Consider the following 27,034-nt stretch of genomic DNA (forward strand, 5'->3'; position numbering starts at 1 on the left):
TGCCAAGGTCTGCAAAAAAGCCACAGAGAAAGACACATGAGAAAAGGTCACTTGATTTGGCAAGAAGTAGGTCATTGGCAGAATTTGGAGACACTTCTGTAATGTGGTGGTAACAGAATCCAAACAGAGGGGATTTAAGATAAGAATGAGTGGATAGGAAGTGTATGCAGCAAATGGCAACTATGTATTTGAAAGGACTGGCTGTGAACTGAGGAGAGAGAGAGAGAGTTCAATTTCTAGAAGGGAAAGCAAGTTCTACAAGTGTATGTGAAAGAGAGAGAGAGAGAGTGTGTGTGTGTGTGTTTCAGAAGCAGAAACTTGAACATACTTAGAGATAAAAGAGAAACAAACACTGGTGTATGAAACAGTAATAATTCTGACAATGCAATATTTGGGGTAGTTCATTTCCAAGGCTATGATGGTTGATTAGTGGAGAGAACCAGTGCTCTAATGTTTTATTCTTTAGTAGGTGGAATCACTTTGTAACCCCAGTGCTTAAAATAGTTCTGGCATATGGTAGGCATGTGGCAATATTTGTTAGATAATGCAGCATAATGCTTGGCATATAGCAGGAATGCAATGTATATTAGTTTTTTCTCTCACTCTTGGCTCAATCATCCATTCTTCATTCTTATCACCTGATTCCATGATCTGCAGTGGTAGGGCAAGAGAGGATAGTGGTTTGGGGACCTTTAGCTCCCTTATTTTATATTAGTCCTCTTGAAACTGAAATGGCATACATGCTTTAAAAGCAAAGCTTCATTACCTCTCAAAATAAACACGAACATTTTAAGTTAAAAATGCATCATCAATATTTCATTTTACTTGAAACATTTTATTCCTTGAGTCCAAAAAAAAATACTCCTGGTTTTTCTCCTCTGCTTTTTATCAGTTTATTCATTCAATAAGTATTTGTTAAGTAACTGTCATATACCAGGTATATGACAGCTCTAGGTGTTGAGAGGTAAGTACAATTTTGAGCTGGGCACGGTGGCTCACGCCTGTAATCCCAGCACTTTGGGAGGCTGAGGCAGGTGGATTACCTGAGGTAGGGAGTTTGAGACCAGCCTGACCAACATAGAGAAATCTCGCCTCTACTAAAAGTACAAAATTAGCCTGGCGTGGTGGCGCATGCCTGTAATCCCAGCTACTCAAGAGGGTGAGGCAGGAGAATCGCTTAAACCCGGGAGGCAAATGTTGCAGTGAGTCAAGATCGCGCTGTTGCACTCCAGCCTGGGCAACAAGAGTGAAACGTGAAACTCCGTTTCAAAAAAAAAAAAAAGTAAGTACAATTTTAAAACTTCTCATTCTAATGGAGCTTATATTCTAGTGGGAGAGACAGGCACTGGACAAGGTAAACTAGTAAAGTGTACTGTATGTTAGAGAATAAGAAATATTATATTAAGAAAATAGGCAGCATTATTTGGGGAGAGATTGTGATTTAGATAGGATGACCAAGAAAGGCCTCGTTTAGAAGGTGGCATGTAAGTAAAGACCTGAAGGAAATGCAGAAGCAAGCCATGAGGATTTGTTAAGGAAAGAACATCCCAGGCAGAAGCAGCAGATAGATACAAAGGCCTTGAGGTGGGGATATATTTGGGTATATTTGAGGCAAGTGAAGAGGCTTGTGTAACTAGAGCCATGTAAGGGAGAGAGTAGTTAGGAGGTAGCACAGGCCCATCAGCCATAAGTACTTTGCTTTTGTTCTACCTGAGATAGGAAGCTGTGAGAGAATTTTGTACAGAGAAAAGATAATGCAACTTCCTGTCCTAACAGGACCACTGTGCTTGCTTTGTGGAGAACAGATCACAGTGAGACAAGGAGAGAAGCAAGGAGACCATTTAGAAGGCTATGTGATAATCTAGGAAAGACAGAGGATGGCTTGGTTCAACGTGCACAGGTGCGTGTGTAGGTGGTGAGATATGGTCAGATTCTGGAAGGCAGAACCAATGGGATTTGCTGATGGATTGGATATTAGGATGTGAGAGGGAGAATGACCGCAAGTTTGGGGACCTGAGCAATGGAAAGGACAGAGTTGCTCTTCTCTGAGATTTGGAAGGCTCTAAAGAGATTGAGTTTTGGAGAGGATGTCAGAAGTTCAAATTTGAACATTAATTTTGAGATGTCTAAATGGGACATCATTGAGAAATGAATAAATGGAAAAATATACAATATAAGAGAACATAGTCTGCTTGCTATACAAGTATTGCTTCAAGACTTGTTTCCAAGTGGAGACATAAAGTAACCAACTGGATTTTAGAACTTGAATTTTAGAGAAGTCTGGGATAGAAATATAAATTTGAGATTGTTCAGCACTTATATTTAAAGCCTTGAGATGATTCCTATTCTGCAATTCAAGCTCTTAATGTTGAAATACTGCAGGGCTCAGTCTTTGAACCTTTTCTCTTTTCTGCCTACACTCTGTCATCTCTTGTCCTTTCCTCTTTTTCTATATTCCTTGTCAAATCTGGTCAGAAAATCTGGAATATATTTGCAACTGACCTGTTCTCACGAAGTTTACTGTTATCACCCTGATTCATTTCTCTCGCCTAAATTATTGCAATAACCTAATAACTGGTCTTCTACTTCCATGGATATCTTACTTCAGTCTCTTCTCACAAGGTAGCCAGAACCTTTTAAAACTTTTAAATCAGACAGTTCAATTCCTCTGCTCAAAATGCTCCAGTGGTTTCCTATTTTAGCCAGAGTAAATGCCAGTTCTCATCATGACCTAAAAATGCCAGTCCTCATATTGGCCTAAAAATGCCCTACGCAATCTTATATTCTGATAACTCTCTAGCTACACCTATACTTTACTCTCTTGCTCTTACTGCTGCAGCCCCAGCTTCTTTGCCTTTCTCAGACATCCCAGGTTATTTTCTCTGCCTGAAACCCTGTCCACATATCTGCATCACTCTCTCTCAAACCACTTTGAGGTTTTCACTAAATGCCACCTTCTCTGAGGTGCATTTCTTGACTTCCCACTTAAAAAAATCAAAAACCTCCACCCCAGAACTCACTATTCTTCCCTGAATTATTTTTCTTCATAATACTTATCACTATCTAACATATTAATGCCCTATTAATGAAAGTATGGATCATTGCCTGTTTTGTTCTCTGCTGAATTCCCTAGCACCAAGAATAGTGTCTGACACATAGTTGACACGTAATTGTCTTTTGTTTTTGTGTTTTGAGACAGAGTCTCGCTCTGTCACCAGGCTGGAGTGCAGTGGTGCACTCCCTGCTCACTGCAACCTCCGACTCCCAAGTTCAAGTGATTCTCAGCCTCCCGAGTAGCTGGGACTACAGGTGTGCACCACCACGCCCAGCTCATTTTTATATTTTTAGTAGAGATGGGGCTTCACCATGTTGGCCAGGATGATCTTGGTCTCTTGACCTCGTGATCTGCCCATCTTGGCCTCCCAAACTGCTGGGATTACAGGCGTGAGCCACTGTACCTGGCCAATATTTTTTAACAAATGGAAGAATGAATAAATGGAATAAACATACAATCTAAGAGAATATAGTCTGCTTGCCATAAGAATGTTGCTTCAAGACTAGTTTCCTACCTAGACCCTCTTCCCTCAAATTTCCCTCTAGGCTCCTTTTACATAAAATGCTGAAATGCTCATAGATGGTACAGTAAGGAGTACATGCAGTTGGGGCTCAAGGGGGCCTCTTTAGGGCATACCTATGGTGGGCATTTATAAAAATGAGGAAAATATGGTTCCTGTGTTCAAGAAATTCATAGTCCAATTGAGAATACAGTTGTGTAAAAGCATGAGACTTGCATTAAAAGAAAACATTTTAAGTATTCACAACTTTCCCTTTGACTGCCAGTTCAGAGATTGGAGTTTTGTGAGCCTTGGGCAGCTGGCAAAAAAGCCTGTGGTTTTTGTTGATCTAATAAGGGTAATGAGGAGAACTGCAGATTTCAAAGAAGCTGGGCAAGTTTGATTGATTTACATTAGAAAGGGGGAGGAGTGTCTCAAGAAAGTTTTTCTTCTTGAAGAAGCAAGGCCAGATGGGAAAGGAAGGAACTGGGTGGTATTAGTAAGAGGAAGGAGTATGATTAACAAATAAGTATGCACTGACATTTTGGAAATAAGGTGCATGGGGTGGCAGGGGAGTGGGGAATAAAATAAGCTTCCGTAAGGATTAGAGAAAACCGAGTGAGCCAAAGGAATTGTCCTTTTATTCTTCTTAAAATATCTCAGTTTTAAGATTACTTTTTTCTTTTCGAAAGCATCTAAATTCCTTGATTGCAAATGTACCTCTAAGAACCTGAATGAATTTAGTGTTGCTCTTTGACTGTTGGAAAATGTCTTCTTTCAAAAGGATAATTTCAGTTTTACCTGTTTACTATACAGTAGTCCATCCTGTTAAAAAATTTTTGACAGAATACGTTTAACAGAGTTTAATTGAGCAAAGAACAATTCTCTAATAGGAAAACACTCAGAACCAGAAAAGGTTCAGAGAACTCTGCTCGATAATGTGGACAGACAGTATTGACAGTGAAGAAACAGAAGTGAAGTACAGAAATAGTTATATTAGTTACAGCTCTCAGTTTGCCGAATTTGAGCATGGTCTGATCAGGTATCAATCTGTGATTGGTTGAAGCTCAGCTTCTGTGATTGGCTGAGACTCAGTCATTTGTTACAAAATAATATACTATTAAATTAGGCTTTCAGTTTATTTAGGTACCAAGTTAGGTTGCAATTCCTTATGACTATAAGCAGCAAAGATCAGGGGGCTAAAAACTGTTCCTAGTTTTAATCAAACTGTGTCATCAGCTAGAGGAGAATGTTTGTGAAGGGATGAATTGTATCCAGCACTTGTACAAATGAAATCTGTGAATCTGTTTATACATGAAACTTACATCTTGTAGGTATTGTATTGTACTTTCATTAATACTTTCTTTTTCCCTTTTGCTGTTTTCCTTCTTATTTTATTTTTTGGCTTAAACTTGATGTTATGGTATTTTTATACCATAACAACTGTAAAATGTTATTAATATCTTGTGTTTTTCCCTTTTTACTTTTCATCCTTTTGTGCAAGCACCCATTAGCTAACTGATGAAACAGCTCAAGGGAATTCTGAATTTGGGATTTCTGTAACCATGAGTGGATTTATATTGAACAAATTGGTGGGTGAGGATATGTTATAAAAAATCTCCCCAATTCATTCTGATAATTTATTGACTAGAATACTGGGGCTCTGGGACTATTGTGCAAATAATCAGAAGATCCTGGTTGATTCTAAGGACAAGGAACTATGTTTGCAGTTGACTCTCTGAATTTGTGGGTTCAGTATCCACAAATGCACAACCAACCCTAGATCAAAAATGCATTTAAAAAATTTTTAAAAAGCAATATAAAGATTTAAAAAAATATATAAAACCAATACAATATAACAGCTGTCTATAAGTATTAACATTGTATTAGGTATTATAAGTAATCTAGAGATAATTTGAAGTATACAAGAGAATGTGCATAGGTTATATGCAAATAGTACACCATAAGAGACTTGAACATATATGGATTTATTATACAAGTAGGGGAAGGAGTCCTGGAATCATCCCTGTGGATACTGAAGGATGACTATAGAGGGAAGCATCATCATCACCACCACCATCACCACCATCACCATTCCCATCAAGCTGTTTTCTTCATTGTAGCAGCTATTATTTCTATACCACTTATGATGTGTCATGGACTGTTCTTGATGTTTCATGTACGTTGACTTGTTTCATTTTCACAACACTCCAGATAAACACTGTTATCATCTACATTTTATAGGTAAGGAAACAGAGACAAACAAAACAAAGTAATTTTCCTTGCCTTAGGTTACACAGTTCATGAGCAATGTTGCCACTACTCAAACCCAGATAGTCTGGCTTTACAGTATCTGCCCTTTACACTACCTCTAATGGTAAATGAGGGTCTAAACTTCATATTAATATTACTGTGGAATTAATATTTCTCCATTAAATTTAAAACTCCTTGAAGGCAGACATGTCTCTTATTCTGACTGGAATGCCTCTTGCTTTATGCACACTGGGTGCGAAGTTTGTATTTGCTGTGAAAACAAATGAATATGTTTTAGGAATGAAGCCATTAGCAAAAGAAAGAGAATGACCTGAATAACAAATTTAGCTGATTCTGAGGCAGATTCTACTTCCTGTGTACAGAAAATTTACAAAGAAGCCATGAATCTCTGGAACCATTCTGGAAACTAGGATTGAAGTATAAAATCCGTAAGTACTGTCTCTTCACTCCTCTGGACAAAAATCCTTTACATACTCTGTGCCAGACACTATACACACTGGGCACACAAAAGTGAATAACATCCATTCTCTGATCTCTTGCAAATCAGGGATACAGATTAATTTTAGAAAACAATACAGATTAGTTATCTCATAAATTACAATATCCTGTAATTGGAGCTATGGTAAAGAAAGTACAGATACTATCAACCACTAGTCAAAAGGCCTCTCTCAGAACAGGTGATCTTCAAAAAGGTGCTCTTTGCTTTGGGATGATGCAGCCTGAGCCACCTAATCTTCAGGATTTTTATTCAAGGCACATACTGCACAGCATATGCAGGAACTTTGCCAATGTGGGAGATTTTGCACCAAAAGCTGGCCTACTCAGCTAGGGGGTAGGAGGGAACTCCAGGGGAGACAGGAAAGTAAAGCTAAGGATTCTTCCTAAGGTGTAAGACAGGCCCTTCCCAACAGCCAAGTCTTTCCTTATGCATGCCCACGCCTGCAACAGGGTACAGCAACTGAAAATGCCCTCTGTGACCAGGCATAGTGGCTCACGCCTATAATCCCAGCACTTTGGGGAGCTGAGGCGGGCGGATCATGAGGTCCGGAGACCAAGATGATCCTGGTTAACACGGTGAAACCCTTTCTCTACTAAAAATACAAAAAATTAACCGGGTGTGATGGCGGGTGCCTGTAGTCCCAGCTTGTAGAGGACTACCTGCTCCCAAACCAGATGTTCCCGATAAGTCCTGCTCTTGCAAACGAAGCAGGGCGTTCCTTCCCTGTAAACAGGGAGGACAAAGGAGCCAGCTGCAAACAGCAGACCCTGGGGGCTTGTTTATGTGTAAACATCTTGAAAATCCAGAAAGTCAGGGAAAGGTCAGAAAAACAACAATGTGTCTTGTGACTTGGCAACATTCCACAAACGACTGTATAAAATAAAGCAGAGCGCGCCATTCGAGGCGGCCGCCAGGTTTGTCTTGTCTTGTGTTGTCTTGTGTGTTCATTCCTTTGTTTAGGAAACACGCATACCCCAACACAGCTACTCCGGAGGCTGAGGCAGGAGAATGGCGTGAACCCGGGAGGCGGAGCTTGCAGTGAGCTGAGATCGCGCCACTGCACTCCAGCCTGGGCGACAGAGCCAGACTCCATCTCAAAAAAAAAAAAAAAAGAAAAGAAAATGCCCTCTGTGTGAAGAAAGGCCCAGATAAATTTAACTCTGCCTCTCAGACAACAGAAATAGAAGAATTTTTCACTTAAGAGTTTGTCCTTTACCAAGTTTTTACTAAGCAATTACAGAAGTTAAAAAGTTACTTGTTTAGTAAATAGCCTATGTATTTAGAAACAGTTTTCTCTTCTAATGGTCTCTTTTCACCATTTTATTATGAAAATGTGAGAGTTATATGTAAGTTACAAAGCATAATTTTAAAATGAATACTTTTGAAAGCATTGCTCAACTTAAGAAATAGAATATTATCAATGCTATTGAAGATCGTTATCTGTCCCGTTGCATCTACTATTGTTTCCTTGTCTCTCCCCAGAAATACCCACTGATACATATTTTAAGTATTCTTCAGCAACTTTTTTTCACTGAAAAAATTAAAATCCATCCATGTAATACGTAGCTGTAGTTTACTCATTTTTCACTACAGTTTAGTTCTCCATTGTATGAATATGCTGTATCACATTTAATAATCCAGTATCTTATTAACAGACATTTGGTTTTTGCCTTTGCAAGCAATGCTGCTACCAACACTCTTGTACATGTCTCTTGGAAACTTGTGCAAAAGCTTTTCTAGAGAATTAACTTAGGAGTTAAAATCATGGATAGTAATGATTGTACCAATTTATTTTCTCACCTGGAGAGTAGGTTAGACTCTAGTGTTGTCCTAACCCAACCATGTGGGCATAAACTAGTATATTGTGGTTTCATTTGTATCTCTCTGGTTACTAAAGTGACATCATATTCTTTTCCAATGTTTATTGGGACATTCATTCATATTTTCTCTACTAAAATATAGCTGTTCCTATTTTTGTCTATTTTTCCGTTGGGTTATTTGCCATCTTCATCTTGATTTTTTAAGGAATTTATGAATATTCTGGTTACTGATCCTTTGTTAGTTATTTGTGTGGCAAAAATCTTCCTTCGGATTCTAGTTTGCTTGCTTTTTCAACTTTGTTTTAACACTTAAAAACAATCCCTGGGTGAAACAAAGGTTTAACCTTTTATATGTTTGAGTATATCAATCTTTTACTTAATGGTTGATGCTTTTTCTCTTTCCTAACCTGAAGTCACAGATATATTCTATCCTATTTTCTTCCAAAACTTACGAAGTTTTCCTCTTTAATATTCAAGATTCTACTTCATCTGAAATTAATTTCATATGGGGTATGAAGTAGCGATCCAATGTCATTTAATTTTTTTTTTGAGATGGAATTTCCCTCTGTCGCCGGCTGGAGTGCAATGATGTGATTTTGGCTCACTGCAACCTCCGCCTTCCGGATTCAAACAATTTTCCTGCCTCAGCCTCCCAAGTAGCTGGGACTACAGACGCCCGCCAACACGCCCAGCTAATTTTTGTATTTTTAGTTGAGACGAGGTTTCACCATGTTGGCCAGGATGTTCTTGATCTCTTGACCTCATGATCCCCCTGCCTCGGTCTCCCGAAGTGCTAGGATTACAGGTGTGAGCCACCGCACCTGGTGATCCAATTTAATTTTATACTCACATGGATAACACTTGTCCTAGCTTAATTATTGAATTGTCCATCTTTTCTAGCACTTGTTCTTCCTCTATAAGAAGATCTTGGTTTATCTTGGCTCTTCCATATACATTTTAGAATCATGTTGTCCAGGTCAAGAACTGTGAAGATGCTGAGATTTTTACCCTACTTAGGAAGCCAACAAGTTAGCTCTGTGGATGGAGTTCCATGATGCTGGAAGAAGACATGAACTCCTGGGTCAGAGATAAAGGACTTTACTTAAGGAAAAGCAAGCAGCGTGAGTTTTGTATTAGCATCAGTTCTTGTCTCTTTAGTTCCATGGGGGTGATTCAGATGGATGCCTGCATATACACTGTAATGGGTTGCATTATAGGAGAACCCTGAACTTGGGGAAACTGAATTGTTTATATTGGGCAGTAAGTATACCTGCCTTTTGCTCTGGAAAGAGACACTATCTTCTTTATATTAGACAATAAGTTAAACTGCCCTTTGCTGCAGAGGAAGATACCATATTGTCTAAGGCTGTTCACTATACAGACATCCCTGATAAGACACAATCCAGAACAAAGGTCAATCAGTGTCTCTCTTATCTTTTAATTTTTAAAGTATTCACTTATTACTTTAAAAATCTCTGTTACACCTGCAGTACTCCCACTTTTCATTCCTAGTAGCTTATTTTTACTTCATCACTTTTTCCCTTATTCAATCTTACCAGAGGTTTGTTCGGTTTGTTAGTGTTTCTAAATAGCAACATTTCATTTTATTGCTTCTCTACTTGACATTTGTTTTTATTTCATAACTTTCTGTTCTTTTCGATATTATTTTTCTTTTCCAACTTTCATTGGGTTCATTTATTGTTTAGTTGTGGTAGTTAAAACTTTTTTTATGATACCTTTCTCTTTAACTCCTGAATCACCAGAATTGTGTTTAAAAATTTGCAAACAGAAATAATTATTTTTAGCTATATTTTAATTTATGTGTTTTGATGATAAGCTCTCAGCTGCAAAAAAAAACAAATTTGAGAGGGCCGAACACAATACAAGTTTATTTCTTATTCATTCGAAGTCCAACATAAATGTTTCTATATATGACACAAAAAGCAAGTTCCTTCCCTTTGAGATTGCCAACATTCTCATTAGGTATCCCTGTGTGTTTTTGATGAAGAGGAAGGAACAGTGTGGAAGATTTCACAGGATATTCTGTGGTCAGGCCTGCAAGTACATGCGTCACTTCTGCCCACATTCATAAGGACAGAGCTAAGTCTCATAAATACAACGAGGGTGAAAATGTGATTTAACTGTGTGCCTAGCACAGAAAGGGGAATCAGAATCCCTGCCACATTTTCTGATGTAACAATATTGTGGTCATAACATGTGTTCTGTATGATACCAATTCTTTGAAAAATTTAAGACACAGCCCATTTTTGCAAGTGTTATTTTGTGTGTTGGAAAATAATGTATATGCAAGTGTCTGTATATCAACTAAATCAAAGTTGTTGATTTTATTGTTCAAATTATTTGCATCCTATTGGTTTTCCTTACCTACTTTATGCATTAATAACTAAGAGATATGTATTAAAAATTTCCCACAGTGTTGGTGGATTTGTCCATTTCTCCATAGATTTTAAAATGCAATTTATTTCGAGGCTATAATATTAAACAATGTAAATTTACAAATGTGATCTTTTTATTACATTCTTTATTTTTACAGAGTTCTCTTATTAGCATTTTTTTCCTTTAAGTAATATTTTGACATGATATTAATCATGACCATATTACTTTTTTTTTTTTTTTTTTTTTTTTTTTGGTTAAATTTGCCTGGTTCTCCTTCTGAAACTTTGATTAGCTATTTTGGACTTTCTCACACTATTCTTCTTGTGTCTTCAACTCTTTCAAAATATTTTCCATCTTTTTATCTCTATTGCTTTATTCTGTTTCTTCTTTTGCATAAGAACATTCCATTTTATTAATTCTCTACTCCATTGTATCTATGTTATTTAACCTTTATGTTGAATTTTTACTTTTAATTGTTATACTTTTTACTTCTAGGTGAACTTTGTCCTCAAATTCTGCCTGATTTACTGCTGATCGGTCATATTTTTACTTCCTTTCTTTTTAAAAAATTTTTTCCTTAAACATATAATTTATCTAAAAAATTTATAATATATTCCCTAAATTTGTACATTTCCAATATTCAAGTTTCTGTTGTTTATTATTTCTGTGACACTTGCAGACAATGGCTTAGTTCACATATGTTTTGTGATTTTTTTAAATTGATTCTGAAGTTATATTCTCAATAAAATACAATCCTTTGCACTTTTTTAATACCAAGCTTGTGGATTCATTTCTCTAGGGAGAATCTGTGTTTCTTTTTGCCACATGTCTGCGGACATCACAGGTCTGGAACTAGTTTAAAATGAGTCCAGAAAGGAAAAGTTTCAGCTTGTAATTTTCCTTACCGTGTAAACAGTGCAAATTTTGATCCTAAATTCATGTCTGGACTTTCCAATGGTACAGATTCTCAGGAGAGCCTTTTCTCCTACAGTTAAATCTCTGCCAGACAGTTTTGCTTGCTGCCTTCCTGTGTGAGGGGTCGTTTGTTTACTTATGTTGTTGTAGTGAACTCTTTTCCATATGCTGGCTTCTGTGCTTGGTAGTCACTAACAAAACTCTCTGCTCTCTGAAAATGCAAAGTTCCCGGCAGCCTGGATGTATAGGTACTCCCAGGGAACCCAGTTGCTGCAGTGCTCACTTATTTCCCTAAATTCAGATTCTTACTTAATTCCTGAGAGCCTCTTCCATTCATTTTAAAAGAGCTTTTAATATTTTATCTAACATTTTTTTCAATAACCTAAGACATGAATTTTTCTTTTTTTTTTTTTTTTTTTTTGAGACGGAGTCTCGCTCTGCCGCCCAGGCTGGAGTGCAGTGGCCAGATCTCAGCTCACTGCAAGCTCCGCCTCCCGGGTTCACGCCATTCTCCTGCCTCAGCCTCCCGAGTAGCTGGGACTACAGGCGCCCGCCACCGCACCCGGCTAGTTTTTTGTATTTTTTAGTAGAGACGGGGTTTCACCGTGTTAGCCAGGATGGTCTCGATCTCCTGACCTCGTGATCCGCCCGTCTCGGCCTCCCAAAGTGCTGGGATTACAGGCTTGAGCCACCGCGCCCGGCCGAATTTTTCTTTTATTTTTCCAACTTGCGTTTAAATACAGTTGAAAAATGGTACAGATATTTGTAGGAGATATCTTTTTTTTTTTTCAGTTTGTTGCCAATGTTGAGTGCCTTCATGAATTGTGGATCTCTTGAAGTGATTCCAACAATTGTCGGAATGGATAAACTTTGAATGGCAGATTGATTGGTATCACTATTATGAGACATGTGAAAACTCAAAGCTAGCCCTTCTGCTAAGTGACGCTGTTAGCCTCTGGGGTGTCATGACATTCTGTAGAGCTTGATTTTTCTCATCTCGAATTACGTTAGTTTATCAACTATATCTTCCCAAGGAATATGTGTTATAGATGTTCTAGGATGTATTAACCTTTTTGATCCCTAGGTATTGTCTGGGGCTACTTGAGCTCCTGCCAGTCCCTTTGAGTTTCTAGCAGTCTCATGTCATTACCCCAATATGCCATACTAATATCATTTTCCACATTTACTCTCATACAAAAGATTAAGAAGAATGGTCTAGCAGATCTTTTAACAGTCTTTCTGTCTCTAAAGCTGTTGATTCCAAAGATTAACTATTAATGCATTTTTCTTCTCTGGGCACTTATTCATTGAATGAGCATATTGTATCCAAGAGAGAAGCAGATGGATTTTACCAAGTTGCTTTGAACTGAAATCTTCAAAAGGAGTCACATATCTTTGTCAATGAGAAAAATCTTAAGAATTTGGTTCAAAATGACTTGGTTAGAGCTACTGATGCCATTCTAGGAAAATGGTTGTGATGATTTGAACCAGCCAAGGCCCTTTATAGCTCCAAATCCTTTTTGCTCATAACTATTTCCATTGTGTTTGTTCATCTCCTCACTTGTTTTCCATGAGCGCAATATTCTAGAGGCAACTTAGAGGTCAACTTAAGTGCCTCATGTCCTTTGCTTACTTTTTTTATCTTACATTTAACAGTGCGCTTTTGTCTTGCTTTATGTTTTCCATCCCTCTGTTTCCCTGCTAGTTTGAACAACGTGAAGAAGCAGAGCTTGATTTTACTTCCCCAGGATGCATACCCATAGAACACATCGAAAACAATTGCTTTGTTGGCTTTTTGACTGGCTTTGCTAATACCTGAAAGTATGGATCCCAACATGCTCTACTTCTGATTGTTACTAGCATGGTTCTGAATCTGACTTTAAGGAGAATGCTTAATGCTCAGCAACCCAGAGTTCAGTCTGCCTCTGAAGTAGCATTGCTTAGGCTGGGATGTTGTGTGCTGTTTAAAAAGCAGATTTCTGTCTCCACCCAAGTCCTAATGAATCTGAACCTCTATGAGCAAGAGGTCAGGGGATCTGCAGTTTTACGAAGCTGTAGTTTTAACTGTAGGGACTATTTCTCTGGAAATACAAGAAAGAGCAATTAATTTGTCTGGAAAATAGGGAAAGGGTTTGAAGAAGACATTACAAAACAGTTTTTGTTTTTGTTTAGTTTTCTTTGAAGGATGAATCAAATAATTGGCTGATGGGGAAGACTCGGACAGGATATTTCAATCCGAAGAAGTGGCATGAGTAGAGGTGCAAGAGTGAGGCTCCGTGGCATATTTTGAGAGCTGTAAATGGTCTAATGTGACTAGGTTGATGCCTGATACAAGGTGGGGGTGGAGATAGGAATCACAGAAGGTGGGTCTGAAAAGCAGATTAGGACTGAATTGGGAAAACTCTTGAGTGATAAAGAATTGCATTTTATTTCATAGGCAATAAAAGCCATCAAAGATTCATGATAAAATGTAGGAAGATTTTCATTTCATAATATAACTCTGGGCAGGGCACAGTGGCTCATGCCTGTAATCCCAGCACTTTGGGAGGCCAAGGCAGGCAGATCATGAGGTCCAGAGATTGAGACCATCCTGGCTAACACGGTGAAACCTCATCTCTACTAAAAATAAAAAAAAAATTAGCTAGGCATGGTGGCAGGCGCCTCTAGTCCCAGCTACTCGGGAGGCTGAGGCAGGACAATGGCGTAAGGCGGAGCTTGCAGTGAGCTGAGATCATGCCACTGCACTCCAGCCTGGGGGACAGAGTGAGACTCCGTCTCAAAAATAATAATAATAATTAATAATAAATAAATAATAATATAACTGTGACAGCAATGCAGGGAATGAATTCAAGAGAAATGAAACTGGAGGCAATGACACCAACTGAAGGTTATTAGAATAGCGTGGAAGAATGATTTTAACATAGTAGCTGGGGAAATGGAGGAAAAGGGGATAGATTTGGGATCATTCATTGACTCAACAAATATTCGTTACTATTTCATGCATACTGAGCCCTATGGTAGCTGTTAGAAAATAACAAAAATCATGAACTTCCCAAGATGAATACAATTATGTAGTGTGTGTGTGTGTTTGCATACATATATATGAATACAAGAAATATTTTTTTACATAATAGTATTCTCTTTGTCTAAGAAATATAAATACTTTTGCTTTTCTTTATTAGATATTACTTTTTAAAAGTGTCTATAAAATAGATAGAACATATTTTTTCAATTTTTGTAATTAAAAAATATATATGATTTTTCCTCCAGGACCCTAACGAGATGACAGATTAATAGTTCTTGTTTTAATCACTCTGTTACATAGTTGTTCAATCATTTATTACATGTTCAAGGTCAAATTCATTATTTCACTCCTTTCCAAACTTTCTCTTATTCTTTATCTTTTATTTGAATGTTTCATAGCTATCCCCTCCAACCACATCTAAGCAGTCACCAAGCCTTACTGATTTTTTTAGCTCTTTATCTCTTTCATGAGGTTCATACTCATATATACATCTGCATGAACTCTTAATCTAGACTACCTGGGTTCAAATCCCAGCTTTCACATTTGCTGAGTGCATCCCCATGAGCAAATTATTTAACATCTATGATTCTCAGTTTTCTCATCTGTATAATAGAATTAATATCAGTTCTTAACCCATAGGGTTGTTGTGAGGATTAAATGAGATAATTTCTGAAGGGCACTAAAAGTAATATCCAGAGAATAATTAGTGTCAGTTATTATTTGGATTATTTAGGAAAAATGAAAGGATTTTAGTCTTAAATGATAAAAAATGTAACTTCATGAAACCCTTAAGAAGGAAAAAAAAAAGTCTTTGTTGCTTAGTTACCATAGAGAAGGTAACTGTTTATTGTGTTTTGATCCAGGGATAAAAATGATGCAAAACAATTAGAGTTTCCAATAAGAAGCATAACTGATATCCCAGTCATGTCTTCGGAACTTAGCTGACAGTTGTTGAAACACAGGTTGATAAGATAAAGAGCAAACCTATGATATTTCTCAAGACAGGGCTCTATTGTGACTATGAGGACCATGAGGCTGTTTTCCAGGCATAATAAGTTATTTTGGATCTCTGGACTAGGTACTATGAGGACACATTTCTCATTTAATGTCTTTAACCATTGCTTCCATTTTCTTATTACTAAGCATAGTGAGATCAAAAAGTTAGCCACTTACAGGAAGTAGAAGCCTGGAATACAGAGTTTGGCTACATCCTCTCACTTGCTAGTGAGTCATATTGTTTATATCCTTTTAATTTCTTGAGAACTGCAACAACAACAAAAAAAAGGTAGTTAGGATTTCAAGGTTTTTGTGATCTTTTCTTTCTAGATAGAAAATATAAGTGGATTTAAGAGAAACAGGTGACTACATCTCCCCACTGTCCCCACTGAGAGAGTAAATGTGTCACATGGTCCGATATGTAAATGTCTACCTCCTCTAGTGATAAAGATGCCAGCTGATTCACGTATCTTTTCAGATTCTTACTATTCTTAGAAAAACTAATTTTTCAGTGTTTACTGTGCAACAGTCCTTGTTCCAGGTACCTTACAGATTTCAATGTATTTAAAATGCACAACAGTCCAATTAGTCCTAACAGTAGATATTATTATTATATACCCTTTTGTAGATTAAGAAACTCAGAAGTAGACTAAGCGATTTGCTCTGGTAAGCAGCAGTTTGACATAAAAGTCCATGAGCTTAACCTCGATGCTTTAGTGTATGTTGGTTACTTTAAAAGAATTGATAAAATAGTATATTATGATAATTAAGCATATGTATGTGTTTTAAAATAGCTTGAAAAATATATATAAATAAAATATAATAAGTGCCTCATTACATATCTTTTTTTTTTTTTTTTTTATCTCGCTCTGTCGCCCAGGCTGAAGTGCAGTGGCCAGATCTCAGCTCACTGCAAGCTCCGCCTCCCGGGTTCACGCCATTCTCCTGCCTCAGCCTCCTGAGTAGCTGGGACTACAGGCCCCCGCCACCTCGCCCGGCTAGTTTTTTGTATTTTTTAGTAGAGACGGGGTTTCACCATGTTAGCCAGGATGGTCTCGAGCTCCTGACCTCGTGATCCACCCGTCTCGGCCTCCCAAAGTGCTGGATTACAGGCTTGAACCACCGTGCCCGGCCACATATCTTTACTAAAGAGTGTACTAGAGCATTATGCTTTTTAAAAGCACTTTATATATGTTATCTCATTTGATATTCATGAAAACCTTACAAGTAAAGCAAGGAAAAATCCTTTTGTCCCCATTTTAAAATGAGAAAATTAGATTCAACAAGATTAAATTATTTGTTTAAGTTTGCAGGGTAAAGTTGGGATAAAAATCTAGATCTGTCCAGCATTCTTTCCGTAAGACCATCTTCTTACTTCTATAAATAGTAACAGTTACTCTTTATAGTGCCTTCACAGGGTAGAGGAGGCAGGAAACGAAATGTGACTTTTTTTTTTAATGAATTTTTACTGAATCATGGAAAAGTGCAAACTAAGGTGGACACTTACTATTCGTATTGTATTTGATCCCAAACCTGACTTTTGAGTGAGGAGTTGTTGGATCATTTGATTTTATTTTTAGGCAGGAACTAAAAGATCCAGTCTTACCAGATCAGTTTCAAAAACTGCAGTTCTTCAAAATGAATATTTAGGAAATTAGACTCTTCTCTTCATTCACCATTACTGTTGTTGTTGTTGTTGTTGTTGTTAATCTTCCTGAGTAAATTTAAATGTGATTCTGAGAAGAATGGAAAATTATGTTTGATTTTATTAGAGGCCATTCCAGAAACTGATCCCTAGTTGTTTGTATCTGTTATTATTCAATGAGAATAGTTTTAATTTTCATAATACTACAACTACTTGTGATAATATCATAAACTAGGACAATTTATCACTTCTGCTTTTTTTTTTCATATTTACAATATCTTTCAGAAGTTCATCACTTTGCTGTGCTATACACGGTGTATTAATCAAATTCTAGATTTACTTTATTCCAGAACCAGCCTTTCCAAGTTGCTACTTAGGTTCAGTGGGCCACGTTCCCTCCAGGCATGGTGCTTTTCCAGAGGTTACTCTGAATGAGAGGACAATAGATATGTTCGAGGTTGTTTTAGAAATCTGAAAAATAAGTATTGGAGAAAATGGATAAATGAGATGTACAGAAAGGCAAATAAGTGAAGGTGGGGATTGGAGAGTAGCTACAAAACTAGAAGTATTTTGCTGATTTTCTCTTTCTGAAGAAAGTCAGATCATTACACTCTCACAGGGCTTGAAAACATGGCTCTGACTGGCAACCAGGGGTAGACACACTGTGAAAACATTTACTGCTCTTTATTCTTGATTTTAATTTTGACTACAGTGAAGCAGACCACAAAATGAAGGGAAGGTAGATTCATGAAATTACATAAACTTGGTCTATTTATTTTTTACCTTAATTACCTTGGAGCTATTCCAAGCATAATGAGAACCTCAATGGTCTTATAGAAAACAAAGTTTGGGCCTTGAGTTTAGGACCACATTCATTCATGTGGTAAGTGGTGGGCACTGGAGCATAACGGTGACAGTGGCTTTTCTGGTTGGTATTATGGTCCCATGTATACAATCATCCCGTAAAATCCTTCGCTTTGTAAAGTGAATGGGCCAATCTTCGTTCTCACATGTGCTTCTCAGGATGCTGCCTTTTGCAATTTTTTTTTTTTTTGGTTATTCTAATGGCTTTCTTTGATATTTACTGTATCTCCTATACAAAAATTGTGGTTGTTAAGGGGGCGTGGGGAAGAGGACTTTTAGCTGAGTGTGATTGGAAACGCACTCTTTCTCATCCGTATCCTCCCATTAGTCCTATGTATGCCTTCCTAAAAACCAAGGAAATTCTCCATTTTCCTATATTTTATTTAATTTTCTCTTTCTTCTTTGTGTTTTTATAGCTCTTGTTTCATACTCCTGATGTGGAATTTGATATCTAATATATGTTTCATGTCTCTACTGGTTGATAATCAGTTCTGTATTATATTCATCTTTTTCTTTTTTTTCTAACACCTAACAAAATCCCTCCTTACATATGGTAGATATCCAAAAAATGAATTAATGAGATCCTTATTTCCGTGTATTTTTCTTTACCTCTTTTTACAATGCACATTTTCTTATATATTACTTTTTTAATTAAAAAATGAGATCAAAGGCTGGGCGCGGTGGCTCAGGCCTGTAATCCCAGCACTTTGGGAGGCCGAGGTGGGCAGATCACGAGGTGAGGAGATCGAGACCATCCTGGCTAACACAGTGAAACCCTGTCTCTACCAAAAATACAAAAAAAAAAAAAAAAAAAAAAAAATTAGCTGGATGTGGTGGTGGGCGTCTGTAGTCCCAGCTACTCAGGAGGCTGAGGTAGGAGAATGGCGTGAACCCGGGAGGCGGAGCTTACCGTGAGCCGAGATCACGCCGCTGCACTCCAGCCTGGGTGACAGAGCTAGACATTGTATCAAAGAAAAAAAAAAAAAAGAGATCATATTATTTGAAGAAGAATATGCTAATTTCTGGATAATTCCTTTTTTGATAATGAGTATAGTAATCAACGATCAGCAGGCTCCTGAGAGACTTTTAAAACCCTGCCAGAAACAGATAATAGTGAGTCTCAGATGCGTGTCTGGAAGGAAGCTGATATTTATTGGTCATCATTCTCAGTGGCAAGGTCTGGCTAGATCCAGAAGCCCTGTCCTTGACTGGTATGTTGGTTAGCCTCTATGCAGTGGCTAGTGGGTAGGGTTGGTTATCTATGATGATGATAATGATGATGATGGCGATAGTTATGGACATGCTGGACACTGTACTTTCCACACGATTGTTTCTTCTAATTGTGTGGTGTAGGCCCAGAGAAGGTAAATGACTCTCCCAAAGTCACACAGCAAGAAGAGAGGGAGCCTGGCATTCGAACTCCCACAGTTTGACTCTGTCCCTCACTCTTAACCACAACATATTCTGTTATTATCAAGTTGTTTCCCTTTCTGGAAAAAATTAATGAATTGACGTGTTAAACATGAGATTGAACTTTTTCATGGAAGTAAGATTAGTATGAGGGTTATTTTTATATGTATTTTTAATGACCCTTTGCCTAACTTTTAGTAGGAGTGACCACTAATATATTTAACTTATTGATTAGTATACAAAGCAAGTATCAGCATGTGTAAATGAAGTAAGCGGGGCAACACAGTCATGAACCATTTTAAATTATAAGAAACATATACTATTTTATTATACTATTTGAAAGTTCCTGTCTTCTTTTTCTGTGCCTTAATTTTCTGCAAATCAGAGTAGGAGGTGATCATTTGTATCAGGAATATGGAATTCATACATGTTTTAGGAGGATATTTACAGGCATTCATCTGGAGAATTTTGTGAAAAATTGGATCACTTCACAGCTTTGTGCAATGCCCCCTTTCTTACAATAAAGCTTCCTATACAAAGAACAGGGAAGATCAAACTCTTAATCATTATGTTATCTTTCAAAAAATGAAGGTCTTTGTATGCTCAATCTACTATTTCATTAGCACTCATAACTTTATCTTAGACCCCTAGCTGAATTTTTAATCATTTGATTCTTTACCACAATTTCACTGTGTAGTATATTTTTGACCCTTAAAGTTTTATCGTTAATGGCATTCAAACTCAAACACACAACTTAGGTTGATTCTGTATCCAGATACCTGAAGCCTCTGATCTTGCTCTCAAATCCTACATTTTGCTTTCTAATTGCTTATAATAGTGGTTCTCAGTTGATCAGGAGTAATTTTGCCCCCCAAGGGACATTTGACAATCTCTGGAGACATTTTTGGTTGTTACAACCTGAGGAGTAAGGTGCTACTGGCATGTAGTGAGTAGAGACCAGAGATGCTAAATGCACAGGATAGCTCCCCACAACCCACCCCGGCTTCCTCATTATCCCATACAAAATGTCAACAGTGCTGAGGTGGGGAAACCCTGGTTTATAAAAACCTTTACTGGGAACATTGCTTTGTTACCTTTTCAACTACTACAGAGAATTTTTAGGTACTATATGAAAAGTTAATAGGTCTGATGTATAAGGAACTTATACATTCAAATAAAAGTTGTGTCTCAAAGTCAGAGACAGAGAGAGGGAATGGGATCCAGAACTAAGGTTGGGGGCTTAATTTTTTTCCAGCAGAGGAGAGACATTTTCCATAATGAAAAGAGGAAATAAGGACACAACAGGTATATGGGCAGATAATTTTGAAGATGTACAGATATAAATTTGAGGATGTTGGTACCTAATATATTCCATTTACTCTACATGATAGAAGTTGAGCTCATCTCTTGAGAGAGAGGTGGCAGTGGTGACCCAGGAGGTGTAGGAATAATGGACATTGAAATGGCCACTGTAGACACTGGGTGGGGCTATGTTGAAGTTCAATGGGTAGAGGCATCGTGGTTCAGATGGCTCATAACACTTGTGCTAGACACAGCCCCTAGGAGAAGGAGACTATCAATAAAAAAGCCAAAGCTCTTTTCTTGCCAAGTGGATCAGGGTGCAGAATTCTAGCCATATACAAGCACTTAAGGAACTAGTAGAAAATTTCGGAAAGGCCCAGTTGTAATGGCTGGACAAGGACAGTGGGGATTAATGGAAACTATTATAACCTAATGGTCCTGGGAGAGCCCAAACTTATGGTATACGACTGGTTCCTAATCCCACCTGCAGATGGAATTGGAAATCTTATTCATTCATTCATGTTTTAAGTATCAACTTCTACAACTACTAGATTAAAGCCTGACTTATTGTGGATGCCCAATAAATACTTGTTATTTAATAAATAGTATGCACATTGTTAGGCACTGAAGATACATACCTGCTGAAGAAAATAGACAAGGGACATGCCCAGTGTACTTTGAGACCCAAAGGAGGATCATCTGACCAGGCTTGAGAGTTCAGAGAGGCGATCCCAGTGGAGATGAGATTGGAGTTTGTGTTTAGTGTGCCAAGGATGAGGCAGAATTGCTTTATTTTCTTTAGAATAGTTTTGGGTGGGATAAAGTAGGTGGGATTGACACTGAGAAATTCAGTGTCAACCCTGGCCTTCTCCCACCAGAGAAAAGTTGCTCGAGGCAGGGAAATACAACAAAAGCTAGTAGTTTAAGGAGGCCTTACACACAGGGAGAGCTAACTACCTGCTTTATGAACTGCATCAAATACCACATATTTCAATTCCAAAGTCGAATGCTATGGAATTAAGAACAGTCAATTAATTCAAGAAATAGTGAAGTCCTGAATTTGGGGATGGAAGAGAAGAATTTTTCACTTGGTGTCATTACTTGAGTGATGTCACGAACCACTGCAGGTGAGCTGCTAAATATTTCCACCCTTGTTTCCTTTTTAACAGCATGGAATTTGTGTTGCCAGCCTCCCACATGATATGTAAATCAGTATTAAGGAAAGGACTCAGAATGCTACGAGTAAGGAGCGCTAAGTAAAATTTACTTTCCTATTCTAGATAAGTATTCAGCTACATTCTCTGGAAAACACATTTCTTTGGAGTAGTCCATAATTTAGATTTCAGATTATGGAGCAGAAATGGCTGTTTTTCTGATGAGACAGAATAAACTCTTGTTTTTTTTTTTTTTGTTTTTTGTTTTTTGTTTTTTTCGGAGACGGGGTCTCGCTCTGTCACCCAGGCTGGAGTTCAGCGGCACGATCTCAGCTCTCTGCAACCTCCATCTCCTGGGTTCACGCCATTCTCCTGCCTCAGCCTCCAGAGTAGCTGGGACTACAGGTGCCCACTACCACGCCCGGTTAATTTTTTGTATTTTTAGTAGAGAGAGAGTTTCACAGTGTTAGCCAGGAAACTCTTGTTCTTTTAGGCTTGATATTTTTAAATTGCTAGACCTAATTCTTGCTAACATATCTTCGTACATTTGATCTGGTATACTTGCTACAAATAACCTGCTAATTATTAGAACCTTTCCTTAAGAATTATTAATGATAAATTCACTGGGCAGCATCTAATGCTTAAAATGAGGCTGAGGGAAAGGCAGTTCTTCACTGGCTTACACCAGATTCCAGAAATATATCTGAATCTAATCTGAGGAAAAAACTGAAAATGTATTCATTTGTAAGCATTTTGTGTTTTTAAGGTACTTTATCATGTATTAATTTAATAACTCCTCACAATGATTCTGAGTTAAATACTATAATTTACCCATTGTATGGTTTAGGAAACTAAGGAGGTTAAGGTAACTTGGCCTCAGGCCAGCAGCTACTGTAGCAGAGTTAAATCACCAGGGCTGCCTTGCTCACAGAAATCTTACCTGTACTAACCCCTTTATTGTAAGAAACTGCTCCCCAATCCCAACCTCCAACATTTGGACTGGTTGGAAACCACCTCATGTTATGTGACCTTAATCTCCTGGGCTACACTGACCTCAGAGGCCATCTGACAGAAGCTGGACTAATGGTGGCAACCCTGCCGTCCCAGGACTTGAATGAAAGAGGAGAGCCTAGTCATTTGGAATCTTTCGTCACGTTTTTACTAAGATGAGAAGAAGGATGGAGGATGGTGATGTAGGGAGAGACTCCTCTTTGCTGGTTGGGAAGTTTTTCACAGAGGAGGCAGGGGCCACTGAAGATTGTTGTGATATGTAGCTTGAGAGCTCTGGTCCTAGAGAAGGAAGCTGACATGCAGGCAAAAATGGCAATGAAAGAGAGGAACCCGGCAGCATTCCTACCCCAGGGCCAGTTGTCCTTGGTGACAACTGTATTTTTGTCCTTCCGCCAGTTTGCTTTCCTCAGCCAATAAATGTCTCATTTTCCTTTGTCTAGGCTAATTCTAGTTGGATTTCTGGAACTTCCATCAGGAGTCATGACTAACACAGCTGGAAGAGGCAGAAACTGAGTTCAAGTGAATTCTCTTACCTGAATTTCCACGCTATTTCCACCAAAGCACAATTTCCATCACGCCTGTACTCTGGGGGCCTCAGGTCCTACTGGAATCAACATGTCATGGTCATTTATACTGACAAGACCAGATCAGTTGTGCCAGCTGCAAGTTTCTGGCTTTCCCTCTTGGCTCTTATGATTTATGCTTCCTGATTATTCTAGACCAGTATTTCTGGTTAAAAAAAATTAATTTAAAAAGGTAAATGTCCAGGTAGACTCAGGATTAGCTAAGTTTGGAATTAAGTATGTTGCTCAGATTTGAACATTTGGAATTTGTTTTTTATCTGCTTTTAGATCTCAGATACCAGCTTTTCTCTCTTTGAGTAATCAAAGCAAAATAAGTGAAAATATGAAGGATTTTTTTCAAACATGGATTTTGACGGTCTCATGGAAGAGTTGATTTTAGAAATATAGCCAGTTCATTTTGGTTTAACTATATCCTTTGCTCCCTTTAGTCACTAGAATAAGATGACCCCTTCTTCCTGAATGACAGGAAACGGTTTTTCAGTTTTCTGAATACAGACATAAGCTACTGTTGCATAATCTATTCCAACCTCTTTCAAAATCTTTCTCTAATTCATCTATTTGTTTGATAGAACATCTAGGTTATTTCAATATTATAGAATGCTTGATCTTAACTCTTTATTCCTAAATAACATTACTTAAGAGTAGATTTCCACTGTGAAAGTATTCGCATGTTTATATACATGCAATGTGTATATTATGTGTAATTTAATACAAACTTTGTCTTTAAGAAATTGTGAGGTTTTTTTGTGTAGAAATAAGACACTGAATTAAATAACTTTCTTCAAGCTGGGTAATTCTGATTATCTTCTTCATAATAACTTTGTGATTGATAAGTTTTTCACTCTATTCAAATTGGAAGTGATTGGAAGTGAAGGAATTCATTTATAAAAGGTTATATAATGCACTCAACAGTTGCATATCATTAACATATTATTAGGATATATAATTTATGACAAGCAAATATTTCTGCATAGTTTTTCTTGATCATTTGGCTGTGGCCATTTTCATTGAACAAATTGGCAAAGCAATAATAAAATAATGACAGTAACAAATACCCATTTTATGTAAATTTTCAGTAAAGAATAGTAAAGACCAAACCAACCTGAGATCCATAAATTCAGTTAAGAAAGTGACAAGGTTATAGTGAAGATATATGAAAGGGCAAGTCAAATTCTGCTTGTGTGCTCATGGACCTGTAATGCTGTGTGACGGGATTCAGTGCCAAGCCGGTTTTAGCAGTCTTTCTTTTTTTCCTTACCATGTTCACAGCCTTGATTGCCACCAACAGAGGTAATACAAGGCAATAGAGGCAAGAGGCAAAACCAATAAAAGGGCAGTAGGCCCTTGCTTGGGTTTTCAAGTTACACATCCGCTCTGGTTTATGGGCTTTCTACGAGTATATGCTATTTCTTTTTCTTTGCCAAGTCACCTATTTCTCAAGTCTTGGCTTGGGTCATGTGGTAGGCAGGGAAGCATGCCACTGACTCAAAGAGAACTGTGTTTGTTTCCCTTGTTCTCTGATGTTTTTACTGTATAAGGCATAAGGAACCCTGCAATTACGATGCTTAATCATTTATACTCTAGGGCTAAGGAAGGGAAGGATTAGTCCCTCTTTTTTATTATTATTATTTTTCCTAGGGCCTTTCTGCTTTGCTAAACAGTTAGATTTCAAGATATTACTTAACAAAGCAATGATCTACATGTTGATGTCTGACATGCAAATAATCCCAAGAATAACTAGAAATTTTAAGTATATTTGAAATATTAAATTACTTAAATATCTGAAATAACACATAGAGATAAGAAATAGAATTTGTTGTAGAAGTCACATTGGTCACCAAAGAGAAGCAAAACATTGTGTGTAATATCTGCTGTGAACTTAGTGGATGATTTCGAAGAATTTGAGAAATCATTTCTTTCTAAAGAACTTAATAAAGGCTCTGAATAGCTGAAAACTAAATGAATAAAATTAAACTACTGTATTACACAGGTCAAATTTTTCCTCACTTATAAAACCCAAGTATTAACTATGCATCAAATTGCATCAATTGCTACATATATACCTTATGCATAATTTTAATATGTATATTTTTTCTTGCTTAAGTTTCACAGCAATATGCATGGATTAGGCATTACTATCCACATTTTGCAAATGAAAAGTGTAGAACTTAGAGCAATTAAGAAGCTTTCCCTCAACCTAGAGCTAGTAAACAGAGCCAGGATTTGAAGCTGGGTGTGTTGGCTAAATCTACATACCTAACCCTCATATTATAGCTTTTCCTTTGTGGGGTTTTTTCCAAAAAAAATTTTAAATCTGCAGTTTATATTTTATAAAAGTGAACTGGCTAAAGCCTTCATTCTTTCTAATTACTACTTGCTTCTGAACTAAAGCTATAAACTTTTGTTACATTTGGTGAGCATTTTTTAATTAAACTAGAAGATTAGAATACAAGTTCATGAACACACAGTATAAAACACTTTTTTTTTTTTTTGAGACGGAGTCTCGCTCTGTCGCCCAGGCTGGAGTGCAGTGGCTGGATCTCAGCTCACTGTAAGCTCCGCCTCCCGGGTTCACGCCATTCTCCTGCCTCAGCCTCCCGAGTAGCTGGGACTACAGGCGCCCACCACCTCGCCCAGCTATTTTTTTGTATTTTTTTAGTAGAGACGGGGTTTCACCGTGTTAGCCAGGATGGTCTCGATCTCCTGACCTCGTGATCCACCCGTTTCGGCCTCCCAAAGTGCTGGGATTACAGGCTTGAGCCACCGCGCCCGGCCAACACTTTTTAAAAGACACTGGCACACGCATTCTCACCTAGACAACAGATCATAGTTTGAAAATCTGTTTTTGTGGAAAGAATTGAACCCTAGCTCTTGAATTAGCTATCCCAGTACCCATGTTGAAATAGCTCAAAAACGTTCCTAGGAGAAATACTCCTAACTTAGTGGGAGTGGTCTTATGATAAAGGGTGAATTACTTTTGTTTTATGCATCATTCCTTTTTTTTTTTTTTCTCTCCTTAGTCACCTGTTACTCTTAGCCATTGGTAATGGAGAGGAAATGGTCTTACATCATTTTCCAGCATGTTTAGTATTAGGTCATTGTTAGTGGATGGAAGGAAGTTGAATGCTTAGAATTTAAGTGACTTACTCAAGATTACAACAGTGAGTCATTTTCTCAGCCAAAAAGAGAGCAAGGAACTTCCTGGATACAAGCGTGGTGTGTACTGGCAGCTCCACCTGCCCTTTCTTTATTGCTGCCTCTTCAAAACTATGGGCTTTTTGTGAAGGCCAGGTGGGTTTGCTCTTGAGTGTGACCACCACTCTGCTCTGAGATGCCTCAACTTGAATGAGGATTTGTTTTGATGGTTGGCATATAAGCCTCAGAGTTTTATTTTGAGATGTTAAATCTAAAAATGAAGATTACATGTTGATTTCTAATTTCTTTGAACAAATTTTGCCCTAAAAGTTTATTGTAAAAATTAACCGGGCATGGTGGTGGGCGCCTATAATCCCAGCTACTCAGGAGGTTGAGGCAGGAGGCGGAAGTTGCGGTGAGCTGAGGTTGCGCCACTGCACTCCAGCCTG

The 27,034-nt window shown here is 37.8% G+C and overlaps 1 long non-coding RNA gene across 1 annotated transcript in view; it reads left to right on the forward strand.

The window, feature by feature from the left end:
- Positions 1–25,943, forward strand: part of LOC103884588 — a 51,375-nt gene extending 25,432 nt beyond the window's left edge. Inside the window, exons 3-4 of the long non-coding RNA XR_001902782.3 lie at positions 21,871–21,943; positions 23,307–25,943. This is a non-coding gene — a long non-coding RNA (uncharacterized LOC103884588). The remainder of the gene's footprint in view (positions 1–21,870; positions 21,944–23,306) is intronic.
- Positions 25,944–27,034: the final 1,091 nt, after the last annotated feature.

Source organism: Papio anubis, chromosome 3 (genome assembly GCF_008728515.1).
Source record: "Papio anubis isolate 15944 chromosome 3, Panubis1.0, whole genome shotgun sequence".
Classification (NCBI taxonomy): Eukaryota; Metazoa; Chordata; class Mammalia; order Primates; family Cercopithecidae; genus Papio; species Papio anubis.